Source organism: Dermochelys coriacea, chromosome 1 (assembly GCF_009764565.3).
Source record: "Dermochelys coriacea isolate rDerCor1 chromosome 1, rDerCor1.pri.v4, whole genome shotgun sequence".
NCBI lineage: Eukaryota > Metazoa > Chordata > Testudines > Dermochelyidae > Dermochelys > Dermochelys coriacea.
The window spans coordinates 249,186,692-249,204,117 of NC_050068.2; the positions used below are offsets into that span (position 1 = coordinate 249,186,692).

General features: G+C 43.6%; 1 protein-coding gene across 4 annotated transcripts in view; it reads left to right on the plus strand.

Annotated features, from left to right (window-relative positions):
• DENND2A (DENN domain containing 2A) overlaps positions 1-17,426 on the plus strand; it is a 77,363-nt gene that overhangs the window by 9,743 nt on the left and 50,194 nt on the right. The window contains exon 1 of one of the 4 annotated variants that reach the window (XM_038393822.2): positions 779-938. The exons of the other annotated variants lie outside the window; for them this stretch is intronic. The gene's annotated coding sequence lies outside the window, so the exon portion shown is untranslated. Of the gene's footprint in view, positions 1-778; positions 939-17,426 lie in introns of those variants that run through there. 4 annotated transcript variants of the gene reach the window in all.

Below are 17,426 nucleotides of genomic sequence, written 5' to 3' on the forward strand. Positions count from 1 at the left end.
TAGACAAGCCTTTCATAAGACTAGGATTTTGCCCTAGGGCATTTACCTAAACTGTTCCTGATCCCTACACTTCCACAACACTGTGGGATAGTTTCTCTGAGCCTGATGCGATATTTCTGCACTCCTGTGTGGAAGTGGTATAGAGACCTTTGCTCCAGGGTGCAGGTTGCATTTATTGAGCTTTCAGTTATCAGCCTGAGATTTGACACCTCCACTCAGGTGTGTACTATCTGTAGGACCAGAAGAGTACAGTGTTCTGAAAGAATGCGGCTGCCATTGCAGCATCTGCATGGTAGAGTTTCCAAACTCTACAATGGAGTTTGTGATGAAGCTTCCATCTGTTTCCCATCCCAGGCAAGCCATCTTTGCCTGACCAGGATCAGGGCTCCACACAGGAATTTCCAGTCAGTGCTCAGCATGGACCTGATGCAGTTCCCACTGAAATTAGTGGGAGCCTTTTTATTAGCTTCAGAGAGGACCTGGACTGGGCATTGTGGCCTCAATTCTGCAAAGGCTCATTATTTTTGTTATTTGTACTATTGTAGCGCCTAGGAGTCTTGCTCAGAGGACAGGCCCCCATGGTGCTGGGCACTGGACAAACACAGAACAAAAAGAATGTCTCTGCCACAAAGAGCTTACAATTCAAGTATGAGACAACAGATGGATACAGACAGATCAACAGAGCAGTACAAGGAAAGGATGAGACAGTATTGGTCAGCACAGCAGGAAGTGATCTCAGCACTCCAGCAGCCTAACCATTGTTATGTTTTTTGTAGGCTCATGGAGAAGGAGAATTTTAAGAAGGATCGATTGGTTTTGTGGCTGTTTATGGGGAACTTCTCCCAAGCATGAGGGGCAGCATTGGAGAAAGCACAAACATGCTTGATGGAAAATGTAACAAATGGATGGTGGAAGCTGACATTGTGGGTTGATCTGAGGTGGGAGTTGACTTTTTGATACTGAATAAGAGATGGCAGGTAGGGTGGGGATAGGTCATGAAGGGCCTTGAAAATGAAGACAAGTAGCTTATGTTACTCATGCATGTTATATATGCAAGTAAACCCACAGATGTGTGGAGTTCAGCACATGCTTAGCCTGCCTGTTGGATTGTGGTTTATTAATGTAAATTCTCATCTCCTCATATATGAATCAATGGAATTTTTATTTGTTATGTTCTTTGTCATGTTTGGGCTTTTTTAACTGTTTTTTATGCAAATTAGTGAATAGTTTGTGTATGTTTTATCTAAAAGAGCTTTTCAAGAAAATAGTGATTAAGGCAGATGCAGAAATAGCATTTCAGAAGGTTTTTCTTTCTTTCTTTCTTTCTTTCTTGCTTTCTTGCTTTCTTTCTATTAAAGCTTTATCTTTAACATTAATTGTAAATATTGTTTTTAAGAACAATATTAGAAGGTTGTAGGTTTTATTATTTAAAAATCTGAAATGAGGATTTTAAGGTTAAAAGTGAACATCTGAAAGTCAGACAACTAAAATGCTGTATCAATATTTAAATAAAAATTCAGAGATCAAATTTAAGCCAGGACCAAAATGTTCACTCATGGGTGACTATAGGCAAGACACATCTCACTTCACCCTCCCCAAATGTCAGGATTGTATGTTCTAGTTGTAAAAATGTAAGCAAAAGATTGTGTTGTAATTCACATGTATAGGGAAGACTCAAATCCTTTCATGTCATAACTAGGCTCAGATTCAGCAAAGCGCTTAAGCATGGGCTTAACTTTAAGTTTGAGTTGGAGGCAATGGATTACTCACATGTTCAAAATTAAGCACATGCTTAAGTACTTGCTGAACTGGGACTCAAGTGGTGTTCTCGCTAGAGTTGGTTGGAGGAACTTCGATGGAGCTATATTCCATTGGAATATGTGGTTCTGTCAAAATCAAAACGTTTCGCAAGCTCAGATCAATGTTGCTGGAATTTAATTTAGAGGAAAGAAAAGGGCGTGTGGGCGGTGGTGGGGGAGAGGGAAGCGCAGACAATGTTAAAACATCTTATTCCAGCTTTTTTAAAAAATAACTAATATAAGACCACCCACAAAAAAGTCAAAATCAAATCAAAATGTCAAAACAAGACATTTTGAATGACTTGAAAATGTTATTTTTAAAATTTTCCTTCACAGCGAATTTCTATATTTTGGGTTTTGCTCTGTTCAGAATGAAGCTAAATTTTAAAATCTCACAGTCCTTTACAAAGTAGAATTCCCCATTCTCTGCCCAGCTCTAGTTCTAGCCTGCAACGATGAGGGGTTCAAGACAAGGCTGGCATTGGAACCTTAATTGAGGATTTCCAGACTCTGGCATTTAGATTTGAGCTGCAGTGTTCTGCTTTCCTGATTGTTAAATGTTTGACTCTTTTAAAATACCAGCAGTGTTCTAATCACTTTGTGTTAAATTAATAGATATTTGCAAGCATAACTAAGGTGTGTGGGCTTGGGGCTTTTCTTGGTTTTGTCTGGGAATATAGCCAGTGAAGTGCTTTGGGGAGTAGAGTATTCAGATCTATGGCACTGATTCAGCAAAACACTTCATCTCATGTTTAACTTTAAGTATATACTTAAATCCATTCCTATTTAGCAAAGAAGGGGCCACTAATTCAGGAAAGCACATAATCAGGTACTGAACTTTAAACACAGGCTTAAGTCCTATTGAAGCCAATGGGAATTAAGCATGTGCTTAAAGTTAAGCACCCGCTTAAGTTCATTTCTGAATAAGGATGGACTTAAGCATGTGCTCAGGTCCTTTGTTGAATCCGCACATGTGTGCATTTCCACACTAGAGATATGCAGGAATGTTGCCCTCCTCTTAATATCCTGTGAGATTCTTTGCCAAGGTTGTGCTGACGAGCCACGTTACCACAAGCAGTTCAGGCGAGATGTGCTAAAAGTGCTGGTATTTTGCTTGCACTGTATATGACCTGAACATGTGAATGATTAAGTCAACCCATCAGAGTGTCCTACTGAGAGAGAAAAAAACGCTGAGCTTGCTTTGGGGAAGGGGTGGATAACATGCCCTCTGCATCTTTTGCTGAAAGGTTTCCCACTGCACAGATATGAAGCTGTTGAGATTCCATTGCCATAAAGCCACACAGAAGAGCAGAGTGAGGAGAATGCACATGTCTTTTTCACAGTGCAACAATGCAAGAGGCTTGGTGGGCCATAATCCTGGAGGTTTTATTTTCATGGCAAAAAGTGCCAATTTTTGTGGAGCAAAACTGCAAATTTCACGGTGCAACATTAGGACTCAGAAACGCGTATCTTAATACCCAGTATCAACCAACCAAAACTTTATAAGGTACTACAAATGCTCCAGCACATACCTTGAGAAGGGATGAAAAAATATCCACTCACTTTTTCGGTTCTTGGAGATTTACTTTGAAAAAGTCTAAAAATCAAAAGATCCGGGGCATATAATTCATTCAAAAATGCATCACATTTCAAGGGTTAAACATCTAGAAATATGATTTCTTCTAGGAGTGAAGTGTTGGGTTATTCAGAGTACTGAGTTGCATGTTAGCAAGTGTAAATGCCTCCACCAAATTGAGAAGAGCTTCTTTTCACACACATGTTATGTTCTGCTTTTATACTGCAGAGCTCAAAATCTGGCCAAAATAGTCCCCATAGGCCTGACCCAAAGCCTACTGAATTCAATGCAAGCCTTTCCATTGATTTCAACAGGCTTTGGATCGGCCCTAATTGAGAATCTGCTTTTGTCTGCTTTGCCACTTTAGGTTGTGAATTCTCAAAGGTGCTGAGAAGCAGCTTTGGGGTGATCAATTTTGTTCTAAATTACACTGAGGGGTCATGCACTTTGTAGCGCATAGGCCAAGCTTCCTGCACACAGCAGGGCTCCAGGTTGCTAGGCTCAGCAGATAGCCGGGGCTTCATGTGTTCCCCCTTTTTTCCCTTTTGTTTTCCAATTTTACCCCAAATCAATAGGGTTCTGGTCATTGATGTCAAGAACATTCCCTGAAATGTTGAGATTGATTGGATGCTGTTACTGTGTTACAGACAGACAAACTGAATGACAAATGGAGAAATGCCTTCAAATTCAGTGCAAGGCCTTCACAAACTTGACCAATAAGAATCCCTCCACCAAGATGGCTGCAACATTCCAGTCCTGCCAAGCACAGAGTAGGTGCATAGATTCCCACCACTGGGAAACCAAGACTCAGTGACTGTGTCTGCATTAGAATATTTTCCCTAAGATTTCCCACTGGTGCATTTCTATCAATGACAGCAACGGTGGCACTAGTGTAGACATAGTTCTAGTTGGTTACTGGCGTTGAGTGATCCAATCATCTAGCTCCAAGCAATCCTAGACAATACAGTACTAAAAACAGTGGTGGTTAACTCCCACCATTGCTATCACTGTTGGGCTACACAGCGGAAAATTTGAGGTGGAAAGAAAATCTAGTGTAGACCAGTGCAGTGAGGGGCCACTGGCTATTCTTGTTACATTCCTTAGCTGCCCAAAGATGCCAGGCAGCTGGGAGCTTCTCAAGAAAAAATGGGATTGGCTTTAATAGCCACAAATTTAACCAAAAGGTGCCAGCATTTTTGGAGCTGTTCAGTGTTTTACACTAGTAAATTCTGGGGTGCCTAATACCCAGCTTGTGTAAGAGTTACTTACAACAGTGGAGAGAGATTACTTTTCTGAGCTTGAACAGTCTGGGGACATTCTCAGAGACAAAGAACTCATTCCTCATGCACACCAGGGTTTTTCAGCGCAGACAGCAGTCACTGAGGAAATAAGAATCCCAGACCTCATGTACATACAACTAGAGCTAATTCAGCGAGGTTAGGCTTCCACTCAAACTCTCATTTTATTTCGGGCTCTCTGTGAAGGATCTGCTCTTTAAGAAATCAAGCGTGATCTTGAACTATGTTAGACTTTCTTTTTCCCTTAATAAAAGACATGTAGAAAATAGTCTCCCCAAATGGCTGGCACACAGATATACACCAACCCTATTCTTCTTTCATGTAAGGACTAGAATTAAGTTTGCATTATATTTTCCCTCTTTCTTTTCCCGCTTGTGGACAATCCTTTCTATGGAAGATGATTTTGGTATGATTTATAATGAATTAATTTAATCTGGAATAAAATAGAATGTTGTACTGCGCAACTTTTCTTAAACAACTCCCTCAAAGAGCCAGCAAAAATTGGTGTTCTATTAGAATTGGAGGACATTGGCTTGAATATGGACGTGGCCAATAGAGGCCAGGGTCAGTTCTCAGCTGATGTAAAATACCATAGCTCTGTTTGACTGCAGCTGAGTTACAACTGTCTAAACAAGTTGATGATCTGGTCCCAAGATGGTTTACCATTTGAAAGATATTTCATGACTCATGTGAAACGAACTGGAGACAACCTGTGATTCTATTTCAAACATATTTCCATTGCTACGCTGATTTATATTTCCACACAAAGTACTCTGTAAACACAATTTTATAAGTATCTTAATAATACATTTGACATGGAAACTTCTTAATCCTACCGTAAAGTACAATATTATGAGAAACATCAATGAATATATTGTCAGAGTAAAGGTTGATTTCTTATTTATACTTCTATGCAAATGTATAGCTCTTGGATGAAATGTTGGTGAAAGAAGTGATTTCTCAAGTTTGTGAAGTGGGTTTGCCTGAAGTTTTTCTATGTTTTTAACGTTCCTTTTAATTAGGAATTGACTTAGCTCCATGTTAGCACAATTTGTGATGGTGGAAATTCTCTCCTCCTTTCTGTTTGGGATTGTAAATGTTAATGCAATTAATGTTAATGTTAATATAAATGTTAAGGGAAGCTGATGACAGATTTTCATTAAGTAAATACTGTCACATGTGAATGTTTATTACTTATGGAGGAGCTGGCAGGAGGAATGCATATTTAAATGCTAAACATATTTCTTACCAGCCAAGAAGTAGATCAAGTGTAACATTACAAAAGCACTTTTGGGGACTCCTCTAGTGAAAAGAAGATGACGGGGGAATTTCCTCTTAGGTCTAGTCTACTAATAGTTCCTATATAGACAATATCCTCAAAATCATCTTTATTTGCCACCACAGATAACTTAAACAACACAGTGCCGAAATAGAGTTTAACCATAGTTCTCTCCTGTTAAAGTGCATCGTTATGTTGAGAAATGGATCTCCAAATTAGATGGACTATTAGAAGACTATTAATCTTGTGAATGCAGCTGAGAGTGTGTGCTCTTGTGGAAACCACTGTCTAGGCCGACAGACCTGGGACTGAACTGGGGACCTCAGAGCATGACTGCTACAATTCGAGCTAAACCGCTGCACCTTGCGGTTATGACAGACTCCTATCCTCTGTGGATTGGTCATAGAGGGGGACCTGACCTACACTGGAGAGGAGAAGGATTGCAAAGGTAATCTGTCTCCCATCCTGGGCAGACTGGGCAGGTCAGAGAGACCTGCATGGGCTGTCTGGTTAACATGTTGGTAACACTTGTGTTACTTGTGATGTCAACAAGGAATTATTGAATTGAACTGAGTGCAGTGTGTGTGGCAGGGGTGTGCTCCGCCCCTATGTCTTTTCAGCCAAGCAAACTCTTTGGAGACCTTCTTCAGGCAAAGACCCAGTGATTGATTTACACGGTTCATTCCCACCACCTTTACAGATTGTGGCAGCAGCTTGAACAGTATCCTGGGGCTCTAAGGCTCCTGAGCCCTGCAGGGGAGACATCCCGTGTCCTTGGCTCTACCAGCCTACAGCTCTTCCGCTTTTTCTCTCCCCACTTGGCACTTCCTTCCTGTGCCTTTGCACCTTCTGAGTCACTGAGGTAATTAGGCTGGGGAGAGTTAAAAGCTATCTTCAATCTACCAATTTAGCAGAGTTCCCATATTCAGATATACGGCACCACTGATTGAAGTCACAGTGATCAGAGTGCTGGATCAACTGCTGTTGCCAAGCACTCTGTCACACCGTGCTCCTTTCTCTGGGAATTCCTGTCAGCATGAGGGAACAACTGCTTGAATGTGGATGCCTGATTGGGCAAGAGGGACATTAAAAACTGAGGGTGCAATGCTAGCTCCATAGAAATCAAGGGAGAAGTGAGGCAGTGGTGATTCAGAGGATGATGCCAGGAGCAATCAGTGGGTCTGGGAGCTTTGAAGTCCCTACTAGGGACTTGACTACAGAAGAGTCCTGCTTTGACATTTTGTCCTGGACCCTGTAAATCCTGATAACAGTGCTGGTGAAATTGGAATACAAAATTGGATGTCTTTATAAAAAATATACTGTAGCTCATCCACAAGATATGGGCTTGATGTAAGAATTACTGGGTGAAATTCTCTGGCTTGTGTTATGCAAGGGGTCAGACTAGAAGATGGTCATAATGGTCCCTTCTGACTTTAAAATCTATTAATCTATAAATTGTGAGCAAAATGTGTTTGTCAAATGGCTTGGCACAAATAAAAGTAAAGGCAAAAATGAAAGTTAATACTTTACTGTGTACATCTGAAATTCAGCACATCTCCCTGACTGGAGAAGTGATCAATATCTACATACTTGGTAAGTCTCAAGTTTCAAAGTTTTCAGCAATGAGGGACTCAATGAAACATTCCAATAGAAAAGCAAAAAGATTTCCAAATGAGTCATTTTAAATGTTTCTGACTTTTAATTTATTTCACGGAATCACTTAAAAACCTTCACAGAAATTAAATCTGGATCCTCTTACTAAATGATGTGCATTTGGAAAGGAAATATTTTTCTTTGCTAATAAATCAATGGAATAAGTCTACACTGTAACACTATTTTGCAATGCAGCCTTAATGATGGAGTCATGACCAATGACTCCATAACAGTTTGTAGTGCATTTGTGAGATTTGACAAGCAATTTGGAGTCAGCTGGGGTATAAATGTCAAGAATACCATTATTTTGCATCTTTTCTTCAATTTGCTCTCATCTTGGTTGCCTCTCGGCTGCTTGCTTGCCAGTTAATGTGAGAAATTTAGAAAACAAATAAACACACCCTCTTGAACATAGAAACTTTTTCCATTTGAACACACACACACAAACCCAGGCCTCTCCTCGTAAAAGTCTTCCAAGAAGGTGAGGATGTGTGTTTCAGGTAATTCTGTATCACTCCAAACCTTGATGATCTTGTGACAGGGCATCAGACTGCACAGAGACACACATTGGAATGTGCATTCAGATTGCAAAGGAATCCGAATCAGCCTGACTAGTTTGATGCTTGTTTTACTTAGGGTAAAATTTCAGAAGCAATTAACCTAAGTCCTATTTTCAAAGGTGACTTAGGCACTTCGAAGCATTGACTGTCAACAAGACTTAGGCTTCTAAGAATCAGATTTTTAAAGATATTTAGGCACCTAAAATGTAGATAGGTGCTTAGTGGAATGTTCAAATGTGCCAAGGTGTCTACAACCCATTGAATCACTGGGAAATCAATGGGACCTAAGTACTTTTGAAAACCCCATTAGGTGCTTTAAAAATCTGGCTCTAAATCACTTTTGAAAATGGGACTTAAGCTAATAAGTCATTTAGTCGCTTCTGAAAATTTTACCCTTGAGGTTTTTTTATTTTATTTTATTTTTGCCTCCAAAGGTCTTTTTGCAGGGCAAAAGAACATGACACATGGTCTTCTTGCTGTATTTCCACCATCCACTGACTAAACACCATGAGAATATCAGCTCTTTCATTATTTTGGCCCTATAAATTGCTGTGTGGTTCTCAAGCTATAAAAAAGTCATTGAAAAATGTAAACACAAGCAACACAAATGCTACATCTCCTACACATGCAAGTGCACACTGCACTGCAGGCGGAGAAAAGAGATTAAAGGCATTTTGTCTAAACTGTTTTTTGTTCAAATTGCCAAAGATCAGATTAGTGAAGGGTTCTACTGAGAGGAATTTCGAGGCATCTGAACAGTTGGATGTCAGATCCCAGAATCTTTTATTGTTGTGTTTTTAGCAGTGGTAGCAATTGCAGCTGCAGGTGGTAGAATTTGTATTTCCACAGGCCACTGCCTTTCTGACTCTAGCTCTGTATTTCAAGGTCTCTGCTGAAATCCTCCAATAGAAACGTATACTTCCTTTGGAATTACTGCGCTCTCTGTGTGTGTGTGTGTGTGTGTGTGTGTGTGTGTGTGTGTGTGTGTACATGCATGAGAGAGAGAGAGAGAATTGAAAGGGGGAAGCAGGAGAGGAAAGACTCTTTTTCCCAAGTGTTCTACTTAGACTCTATTCTTTTTTTCTTTCTTTTATTGGCCATCGGTGCAATGACCCACTTAACCACATCATCTCAGCTTGCTCCCTCCCCCACACTTCCTTTACCCTTGCAGTACACAGGCTCTCATATTTCCTCCCTCGTGTAGGGCGGATGGCGGCTCTCTGAGCTACATTCCTTCTATTACAAAAGAAAGGGGAAAATTTCTCTTCATTCAGGCAGACAGTCGACTGTTTCCTGGCAGCTCCAGTACAATATCCTTTTTTCTATTGTCTTGACAAACCTACAAACACAGCAGCTTTTCCCCTTTAAAAATAAATAAGTTCAAGTCCTTTCTGCAGAGCAATCTGTTTGGGCTTCTGCCAAACAAGGATGATGGGTGACCCTCTGGTGGCTGATATCCTGGCTGGTTATCTCCTGGCGCTAGTCTCCTTTTAAGAAAGTTGAATTAGGGGGCTGCAGCACATATTGTTTCCTGCTCTGGGAAACAGCATCTTTCTTAATTCTGCTACGTGGATGTGTGAGAGCTGACACTTTGGGGACTGAACCAGAGATCTCTGGAGCTAAACTAATAGGCTGTTACGGCTTGAGCTAAAAAGAGAAGCTTCTGTAGTCGGTTGCTGTCATAGCTCCTGCCTCCTATCCTCTGTGAATTGGCACAGAGGGGTACCTGTAACACAATCTCAATAATGGGCTACAGATGGTGCCCAGATCCCAGGGTGATGAGCAGTTCACAAGGGTGTTTATTAAATCTTGCTGGGAAGGAGAATGATTCAATGCTCAGTGCACTGCAGGGTAAAGGCAGCAGCAGGAGAAATCAGATGAGGTTAGGGTTGTCTTCACTTTTCCCACCATTTACTCCCTGGTGATAATTTGTTTTTATCACTTTGGAGAGGAGTTGGTATCCTCCACATTTTTGTTTCTTTATTTCCCTTCTTTATTGAGAACAATCTGCCCTTCTAACCAGGGAGTTCTTTGTGGGTGGTCATTCGTCAACAAACTTGACCTGGCTAGAAGGGGTCACTCAAGGTCCAATCTGGATTGGAAACAGGGCTCAAGTCACACCACTGTGCTCTGGAACACTTATGAGTGTTGGTTCCAGAAGAATATTCCAGCCGTTCTTCATTTTAGGACTCACACATTGCCTGGAATAATATGGTGTTACCTAACACATGTCCAGAACAGAGTCAAATGTGGTTCATGGTTTGATCACCATTTTACAAACTGAGTTTACCCATGCTTATTGAAAAACTAGGCCCTCTACCTCACCCAGGATGACCTGACTTTCTCTTACGGCTGCACCCCTCACAAATTATGCAGACCATCCCAAACGTCATTGTCCTGATTTTCAAGGGTGTGGTTGAGCATTCCTAACTCCAGCTGCAGCCAATGGGAGCTGCTAGTGCTCAACGCTTCTGAAAACCAAGCGACATGACAATAAAACCTCTGCCTCATCCCATGATCTCAGCCCCTAACCCTGCCACGTATTAGACTGAAAAAACCCCATTTCTGGATCTGTGAAACCATTTTATTGGTCTTATCTCATATTTGCAGCTGAAAGGTCAGGCTCCCTCAGTAACATGAGGTCGACTCTCCAGGCCTTTTAGGAAGAGAGAAATGCATGTTAGTAATCTGCAATTTATCTAAGGCCCCATTTCAGCAATGCACATAAGCACTTAAGATCCAGTGAAGTCAATTGTCTTAAGTATGTGACTAAAGCTAAGAATGTTCTTAAGGGCTTTGCTGAACTGAGGCCTAAAGTAGCTTTGCCATATATAGTAATCCATATATTCATACCATCCGTTGCAGGAAAACCTGAAATTTACCCATTGTCTTCCTCATCACCATCATCTTCCTCCTTATTGCCATTGGCCATCATTCTGGCACCTCCCAAGGACTATATGTCTCTCTCCCACTGCCAGCAGGCTGGGATGTAACTTTTATAATACATTATACTGACACCATGTCTAATGCATATTCAGTAGGGGTTTCTCCCCTCTTCCTTATTGGTATTTCCTCATTCTACTAATGTTGAGGTGTCCTTCTTTTATAGATTAGTATATTAAGGATTTCAACTAAATATCATATACGTCCATGTGTTGCCCTAGCACTGTTGTGGTTGGATGTTCTTTCCAAAAGCTGGTGTTAGCTCATGGTTTTATGGTTGGCTGATGTCATTATGGACAAAATTCCCTGTTACACTCTATTTCCAGTTCCCCAAAACTTAAGGGTTACCAGTGAGCTGTTTATCTATGCCAACGTTCATAGACCTCAAGTCTCATGCTAACTTCTGAAGCCAATGCCTTACAGGATACAGGCCTGTTGGTTACTGCTGAATATAATAAAGGCAGAATATAATGAAGGCAAGGCAGTGAATATAATAAAGGCAAGCTAGCCCTATGGGCTACAGCGCTAGAGCTGAACAATAGCCTTATGCCAGTGGAAAAAGACCTTGCAAGATCTCTAATGATACTCAAGTTTCTAGCCCAGATGCTTCACAAGGTATCAGACCTTAAAACAGTCACTGTTCCAGAGCTGAATATGGCCCATTATACTGCCTTAACATGTAGAACTTCGGGGGGAAATTCTGCATTTTAAGGGAGAATTAAGAAAACCTTTTTTAGTGGCAGGTTGTTTTCTGTACTGTCAAATATTTGGGTTCCTTTTAAATGTAACCATAATGGTTTCTAATGGTTGGTATTTTTTTCAATAACTACCATGTTTTTGGATATTTGTTTATTTTTTTCTGTTATTCTGAAATTACTGGCATGAAATTCTGGCCCGACTGAAGTCAATGGCAAAACTCCCGTCTACTTCAATAAAGTGTGGATTTCACCCAGATATTTCCTCTAAACTTTAACTCAGTCTTAAAGTTAACAAGATTTTCAAATTTAGGTGTTTAAAGTTGGGTGCCTAAATTCATTTATAGATACCGATGTGGCCCGCTTTTCATAGGCACTGATCAGTCAAAGTCAATTTTGCAAAGTGTGTGTGTGTGTGTATGTACACAATTAATAAATACACACAGACACTGTCTGTGTCTTGCCTAATGGTCTGAGCACAGGCGTTGTAGTCAGACGCCCCTGAGTTCTCTTCCTGATTCTCTGTGTGCTCTAAGTCACATAACCTGTCTGTGACTCAGTTTCTCCATCCATAAAATGGATAATGGTACTTATCCTACCACACATGGATATTGTCAGGTTTATACATCACTTTGAATAGGAAAAGTGCTCTGTGTTATTACTGTTGGTTCATTAGGTATGATCATGTGGCATCCTGCTGTGAAATGCAGTGTGAAGCTTGAAATGGAGCGCTTCCACGTGACACTTCAGGGACATCCGTTGCATAAATTCCCTCACTTTTTATGTGTATGACTTAGAGTTAGAAATCTACAATTAAGATCCTGCTGAAATGTAACGACAGGAGTTCTGCTCTGAGTTTCTTGAATCGACGTGGTCAGCAGAAGCCAGGAGCACTATGCAGCTGGCACATTCAGATCTTGGAAGGAGATGAATGCTTTCCATTGCTCTCAAGGAAATGCACTGAGCCAATGCTTAGAAAAGCACTGTGGGTTTCTACAGCTTGCAGGTATGAGGGTCACCACAGCATCAGGACTGCTAGGCTGAATGGGTGAGGAAAAGAAATGAAGGTGACTCAGAGAAGCCCCAATGTAGTTCTGAGGGTCAGCTATTGCTGACTGTGGGCCTGATAAAAGCCCATTGTGGTCAATGGAACTCTTACCTGTACTTCAGTAAGCTTTGAATCAGGCCATAAATATCCTGTGATTGAGTGTCAGGGACCACATATCATCCTATCCTTTATAAAATCCATTTCTGTCTCCTAACTGGTCCCTGGTACATCTTTGTGACCAAGATTATTAACCATGCTTTGCACCATAGCAGGCCACCATTGGGCCCCTAGAGTCAGCATTTCCTACCCATTGAGCGCTCCTGCTCCATAAGGGGAGTTTGCCACTTGGTTCTTCCTCCCATCTCCTTCACGCCAGGCTCTGCCACCTTTAGAGCACTGGGAGAGTATATCCGTGCCTTGGAGACTTCCTCTCTGTTTCTTTGTGATTTGACGCAATCTAGGTCAAACTGCTGTTTGAGATCCCAGAGGAAATTAATTCTCTGACTTGTACGTGCACATGCATAACAAGGAGACTCATTTGAGCATTGAGAACCTGCATGCAGGCCACGCAGTGGGCTTTGTGTGTGCGATTTCTTTTTCCCCTAAAGGGAAATAGCCTTTAAATAGAGTACAGGGTGGGGTGGAAGGGGTTTGAATTCAAGTTCCCAACTGTCAGCTCAGCCCTATTGGTGATCTTCCTGTTAGTATTTTGTCTTCCTGGCATCCTTCCTCTTCTTTACATATTGTTTGCTGGGTGTTGCCTTCTGTATGTTATATTTGCACTGTAAAACACTTTGAAGTTTGAAAGCACTATATAAATGCTGTGTATTGTTGTTGCATCTTATGGACCTGAATAAGAAATTGATGTGGTTTAGATGTCTTCAAATGTAAATGATGGGAGGGCGGGGGGAGGGAACCTTTTTGTGGGCATCTTAGAAGAGAAACTGAGGATTGTCCCTCCTATAATCTTTAGGTCTTTATCCTCCTTGGGCAACAGTTTCTGCTAACTGGCAGGTGAAGAGCTCTGGCATCATTCTGGTGATGTGAGACTCTATTTATTATTGTTGTTATTTGTATTATTGTAGCATGTAGGAACCCAGTCATGGACCATGACCCCATTGTGCTAAGTTCTGTACAAACACAGAACACAAATGACAATTCCTGCCCCCAAAAGCTTGTAATCTGAGATATTGCCTTATCCTCTAGCATGCTGGTGGCTGGCACTCCATTCCAGGTTAAAAATGGTTAAGGTTCACTGTACAGTGAATATCTCTAAAACCACAAGGTTGTATGTGGGGTGTGATTTTTTTATAGCACCATAAACAGTGTAGCAAAGAGGAAGCTCTGAAAGGCTTATTGTGGTTGCTTGATCATGTTTGTGAATAAAAGCTCCGTGATGTCATTAGATACAGTGACTAAACTGTTTAATGTTTGGTTCTCCCATGGCTTACCTAATTAGAATTGTCCTACAGCTTTCAGGAATGTGTTTAGAAATCTGCAGAAGGTGAGTACCTACTCTGATAGCAGAGTGGGCAGATTAACACCAGGTCTGCTTCCACCTTCTCCACAATAAGTTTTGCTCATTTTCCTCTGAAAGATTTCTCTGTCCTTTAGGGATAAGAGAGTTGTTTAGTCTCCATGCCCACTCAATCCTTGCCCTCTTAATGTATACTACCAGTAAGGTAGACAACGGTGGTGGTGTTTCGGGATGTGAAGACATACCCACTAGGAATTGGGCTAAAAGCACATTAACTATTTCATCTAGGCAACCGAACAGATGGTGGTGACTTCTAGCCATGTGACCTGGATTGGAATAGAATCAATGCCCAAAAGCAATCCTCCTACCAATCCCAATACTCTTGTCTTGCAAAAGGGAACTTTGCCATGATTGAGTAGTGTGGGATGGCAAGGGAGTGAGAATGTTTATTAGTCAGTCTTTTACTCCAGCCCTTAGCTTATCATCACCACAAATGAACCCCCAATACAGACACACGTCTCTCAGTGGTTCATTGTCAGTATGCTTGCTGCTGCTCACAAGGAGGTGGGGTTGGGGAAAAGCCTATCCTGTCTAAAATGATTGTTACTTGTTACCATATACTACGGGGCTAAATTTTCAAAAGCTAACAGTGGAATTGGCGTACCTTTTTTGGGAGCCCATTCCAGGATTGCTTTAAGAGCCCTAACTTTTCAGGAGGTGGGTGCTCAGCTCTTTGTGAAAATTACCCCCCTGTTAAGATATCTCAAGTTGGGCACGCAAAATCACTAGTCCTTTTTGAAATGCTAAACCCTGGTTTCCCTAAAGCATCCATAAAGAGAAACATGTGCTTTATTTTACTACTGTGTTTTGAGTGGGAGGTTGGGGAGAAAGGAAAGAAAGGAAAACTTAAATTAGAAGAAAACCACACAGCGACTGCTCGTGACAGATGATTACAGCTCATTTCCAGGTCGTTTCCTGCATGCCAATGATAGATCAGTAAACAAACGCCTCGTTGCGAACACAAAGCAGGCAGGAACTCTGTTTGGAAGAGAGAGGTCCGGGCAGGTCTCACTCTGCTTGGCAGCAGGAAGTCCCTGTCACATGATCCTGGGAATTGTAAGGCCATGTGCATGTGGGAGATATGTGGAGCGCCTTCTGTCCTGAGACTTTGCATCTTTCCCACAGTCCAGTCAACAGGTTTGAGAGCTTCTTCCCCTTCTTCTTTCCTCCCCTCCTACTTCTGGTGGCATTCCTTTCCCTGATTTGTTATGAAATGGTGTCAGATGGCTGCTTTGTTCCCCCAAACAATGGCAAGGATTTCTGAGTGCATTGTAATAGGAAGGATCTCCAACTGGCACTTGACATCTTGCCTCCCTTCTTGTCCATCTATGGACCATGACAGCCTGGTGTCCCCATTCACAGAGTAGTGGAGTGCCCCTGAGCTCAGGCCTCTGTGGTCCCACACATGACAGAGTCTTCTTTGGGTTTTGTTTTATAAAGAAAGTAATCGTAATGCCCAGGGTGTGGCGCGGGTCAAAAGCAGCCCCTGTCCCCTCCCCCGGACCTCTCGCCCAGGGCAGGTGGAGGACCCAGGCTCCCTACAGTGGCCCGCACAGCTCTCCCTGACCTGGCTTCGGCTTGGGGAGGGCCTTGAAGCCGCAGTCCGGCCATAAGAGCCGCAGGGGACCCTCCACCTGCCTGCAGTGTGGGGGTCCCACCGAGAGTAGCCCCAGGCTGTGTCCCTGCCCCATGGCCCCCCCCAGGGTAGGTGGAGGGTAGGGTTGCCAGGTGTCCAGTTTTCGACTGGAATGCCTGGTTGAAAAGGGACCTTTGTGGCTTCCTTTAAAAGTCTGTTCAGCGCTGCGGGGCTAAGGCAGGCTCCCTGGCTGCCGTGGCTCCATGTGGCTCCCGGAAGCAGCGGCATGTCCCCCCTCTGGCTCCTATGTGTATGGGAAGGCAGGGGGCTCCGCATGCTGCCCCCGCCCCAAGTGCCAGTTCCACAGCTCTCATTGGCCGGGAACTGTGGCTAATGGGAGCTGCAGGTGTGGCACCTGCACACGGGGCAGCGCACAAAGCTGCTTGGCCATGCCTCTGCCTAGGAGTGGAGGGGGGACATGCTGCTGCTTCTGGGAGCTGCTTGAGACAAGCGCTGCCCAGAGCCTGCACCCCTGACTCCCTCCTGCACCCCAACCTCCTGCCCCAGCCGTGATCCCCCTCCTGCCCTCTGAACCCTAGATCCCAGCCCAAAGCACCCTTCTGCATCCCAACCCCCTCATCCGCAGCCCCACCCCAGAGCCCGCACCCCCCAGATAGAGCCCTCACCCATCCCGCACTCCACCCCCATGCCCCAGCCCCCTCCTACCCCCCAAATCCCTCATCTCCCGCCCCACACCAGAGCCTGCCCCCCCAGCTGGAGCCCTCCCCCCCACACACCCCAACCCCCTGCCCCAGCCCAGAGCCTCCTCCCGCACCCTGAACCCCTCATTTCTGGCCCCATCCCAGAACCTTCACCCCCATCCCAGAGCCTGTACCTGCTCCCACACCCCAACCCCTTTCCTCAGCCTGGAGTCCCCTCCCATACTCCAAACCCCTCGGCTCCATTCTCCAGCCCGGAGCACCCTCCTACACCCCAAAATCCTCATTCCCAGCCCCACCCCAGAGTCTGCACCCCGGGCCAGAGCCCTCATCCCCCTCCCACACCCGAACCTCCTGCCCCAGCCTGGAACCCCCTCCTGCCCTCCAAACCCCTCAGCCCCAGCCTGGAACCCCCTCTTGTACCCCAAATCCTTCATCTCTGGCCCCACCTCAGAGCCCTGGCTGGGCTCCATGCTGGCCTGGCCGGGCGAAAGAGGAGGGGAAGGGTCCGCCCTGGTGAAATGTGGGAGGGCCATGGGCTCCTGCACCGCTCTGTTCCGGCACCACTGCCTGGGTGCCTAGCTCTGACTACCCTCTGCCTCCTCCCCAGTTATTTTCCAGTCACTGCTACAGGCCCGGGTGGCCAGGGAGAGATGTGCTGCTCTAGCCAGAGGTTCAAGTCCCAAATATGCATGGGGTATTATACTCTCAGCTGTATCTCTGTGGCTAGAAGTGAACCCTCC